The following is a 3,575-nucleotide window of genomic DNA, read 5'->3' on the forward strand; positions in this document are numbered from 1 at the left end:
AACATTTGGTACTGATTTGATACAATCAGTAAAGCAAATTGCCCTACCCAGTGTTGATGGGTCTCATCCAATCTACTAAAGGTATGAATAAAACAAAAAGAATACAACAGAATTAGCTTTCTGCCTGTCTTCAAGCTAGAACACTGGTCTTCTCTTGCCTTTGGGCTTGGACTAGAACTTATACCTCCTCGTTCTCGGGTCTTTCTCTCTTTCTCACCCCCTCTCTCATTCAATTAGTTCTGTTTCTCTGGGGAATCCAAACTAATACAGATTTTAGTACTGAAAATTGTTCTAAACATGAACAGAATTTTAAGGATGAGTTTTTCAACTGTGTTCTGGGTTTTTGGAATTGGCTCTCTAATCTGATTAGATTTAAACATGCTAATAACTATTTGCAGTAGAAAAGAAATTATCTGATATATGGTAAATTTGGAATGTCTAATAAATGGAGAAGAGATGGAATGTGATTTTCACAATATTTTAGAAAAATTATTCACATGTTAACCTTGATAAGCTTTCAGTTTCTTTTTAGGTTGCAGAAAGCTTAAAATGTTATTGCTCCCACATTTGCAATGCACAAAACACACAACTTTTCTTAAACCCACAAGAAAGCTGAGATTTCAGTAACCTGAAATTTAAGGAAAGACAGGTGACTCCAAAGAAGAGATGACATGAATATTGCCTGGAGCAGATGTCAAACACAAGACATCATAGAAATCAGTAAGAAGAATGTGGCTAAAATTTTTAATGGATTTCTAAAAGCCAAGTGCAGACTGGACTGGTAATATAAAGCTTCTGGAAGTCACAGACACGGGGGGAATTTGCACCCATTTGCACCGAAATGGGGAGGGAAAAGATTCACATCAACATCATTGTCATGGGACACGTAGATTCAGGCAAGTCCACCACTACTGGCCATCTGATTTACAAACGTGGTGGGATCAACAAAAGAATCATCAAAAAACTTGAGAAGGAGGCCACTGAAATGGGAAAGGGCTCCTTCAAGTATGTCTAGGTTTTGGATAAACCAAAAGCTGAGTGTGGGCATGGTATTACCATTGATATCTCCCTGTGGAAATTTGAGACCAGTAAATATTATGTGACTATTATTGATGCCCCAGGACACAGAGACTTTATCAAAAACATGATTACATGCACATCTCAGGCTGACTATGCTGTCCTCATTGTTGCTGCTGGTGTTGGTGAATTTGAAGCTGGTATCTCAAAGAATGGGCAGACCCGTGAGCATGCCCTTCTGGCTTGCACACTAGGTGTGAAACAACTAATTATTGATGTTAACAAAATGGATTCCACTAAGCCGCCCTACAGTAAGAAGAGATACGAGGAGATTGTTGAAGAAGTCAGCACTTACATTAAGAAAATTGTCTACAACCCTGACACAGTAGTATTTGTGCCAGTTTGTGGGTGGAATGGTGACAACATGGTGGAGCCAAGTGCTAACATGCCTTGGTTCAAGGGATGGAAAGTCACCTGGAAAGATGGCAATGCCAGTGGAACCACACTGCTTGAAGCTCTGGATTGCATCCTGCCACCAACTCGTCCAACTGACAAGCCCTTGCATCTGCCTCTCCAGGATGTCTACAAAATTGGTGATATTGGTACTGTGTCTGTGGGCCGAGTGGAGACTGGTGTTCTCAAACCTGGCATGGTGGTCACCTTTGCTCCAGTCAATGTTGCAACTTAAGTAAAGTCTGTTGAAATGCACCATGAAGCTTTGAGCGAAGCTCTTCCACGGGACAGCGTGGGCTTCAACATCAAGAATGTGTCTGTCAAAGATGTTCATCATGGCAATGTTGCTGGTGACAGCAAAAATGACCCACCAATGACAACAGCTGGCTTCGCTGCTCAGGTGATTATCCTGAACCATCCAGGCCAAATTAACGCAGGCTAGGCTCCTGTACTGGATTGTCACACAGCTCACATTGCCTGCAGGTTTGCTGAGCTGAAGGAAAAGATTGATTGCCACTCTGGAAAGAAGCTGGCTCTTCATCATAAACATCACCAGTTTTTCACACAAAAGACAGAAAGTTAAGTGGCAGTCCTGAGAAAGTCTCTACCATGGTGTAGTCCCGGGGAAGCAGCTCAGCAGCTATAGAAGGAAAAACATGAATCATCACTGGTACTCTTCTCTCCTGTGTTTTCTGGGGAACAAAATTCTTAAGCTATTTGGGAAAGGGTAACATACTTCTTTCCTGCAGGGCACAAGTGGAGACCCAGTGGAATGTGGTAAGGTCCTGGACCCAACGCATTAAAGATCTCCTACAGTGGGGGGAGGAAAGGCAATGATACTCATAGACACAGCCCCAAAAAGACTGAGAGAAAAACAGAAGAGAGAATGCATCCTCCTTCTCCACTCCATACCAACTCCAGGCTAACAGGTATAAAGTAACAAGTAAGAGCAGTCTGTTGTTGGAGAAGTTAGAAAGGAGAGAAATGTTCTCTGAGGAAGAATTGCAAAGAAAAGATCTAAAGCTGAGAACAGATCAAACATTAAGAACAACTCACTGGCAAGCTATTCCATATATACATTACAAGAGAACTCTAGAAATATTTAAGGTCCGTGGTGCTCTGAGGGTTGTGATAGCAAGAAAAAAATCTAAATGCTGCTCAAAACCTGACTCAATTGTTTCCACACTCAGAATGGTAATAATTAAAACGGCAGATAAAGCCAACAGGTGGGATACAATAGCACAAAATTTTATGCATACTGGTATACTTATAGACTTTTGCAGCCATGTAAACTTATGGCCTATTTCTGAGAAAAATTAACCCAAAAGTCCATTAAAAGAATGTTAATTGATTGTGATAACAGGTGGTTGGGGGAAAACTGATTTCCATCAGTAAGGCAATTGTTGAGAAAAGTGGATGCATTTACATACATTTATATTACCCAAATAATATATACTTATTAAAAGTAACATATAAGATGCCTATGAAAATTGGTGTTTAAATCTTAACAGTATAGTACTGACTGCAAGATAAAGGAAAAGACATCTATAGCACACTATCATTTTTAAATAAAAATACATGTACATAAAACAAATTAAAAATAAAATTTATATATTTAACAAGCATATGTAACAGTAAAAGGATACAGCTGATCACGGAGGGATATGGGAATGGGATATGAGGAATAAAGTAAATAAACAATTATACAGGTAAAATAGAAGTGAGCCTTTATGAGAGTTGTTGTCAATTCACTGTTATGAATACAGGAGAATAATTAAGGCAAATATTTTCTCTTGTGTTAAACAATCAATGAACCAAAAAAAAAAATAGTGAACACTAAATGTACAGGGTTCTTTATGGTTTAATTATGAAAAAATATTTAAAAACACCTAAGACATCTTTCTATGGTTTGAAAAAGAGACATCTGTCATCTACTGTTTATAAAGCTCTTTTCACCTTAGTGTCTAATCTCTTTTTATTTAATCAACTCAAAAGAAACTTAAAAAGATGGCATTTCTCAACTATGACAAAATTTGAACTTTTATAATATTTATGTTTATAAAAAGGATATAATAAGACAGCAAATATCATGTTTTTAAATATTT

At 38.1% G+C, this 3,575-nt stretch overlaps 1 pseudogene; it reads left to right on the forward strand.

Annotated features, from left to right (window-relative positions):
- Window positions 1-841: 841 nt before the first annotated feature.
- Window positions 842-2,053, forward strand: LOC138390400 (elongation factor 1-alpha 1 pseudogene; annotated as a pseudogene).
- Window positions 2,054-3,575: the final 1,522 nt, after the last annotated feature.

Source organism: Eulemur rufifrons, chromosome 8 (assembly GCF_041146395.1).
Source record: "Eulemur rufifrons isolate Redbay chromosome 8, OSU_ERuf_1, whole genome shotgun sequence".
Lineage (NCBI taxonomy): Eukaryota > Metazoa > Chordata > Mammalia > Primates > Lemuridae > Eulemur > Eulemur rufifrons.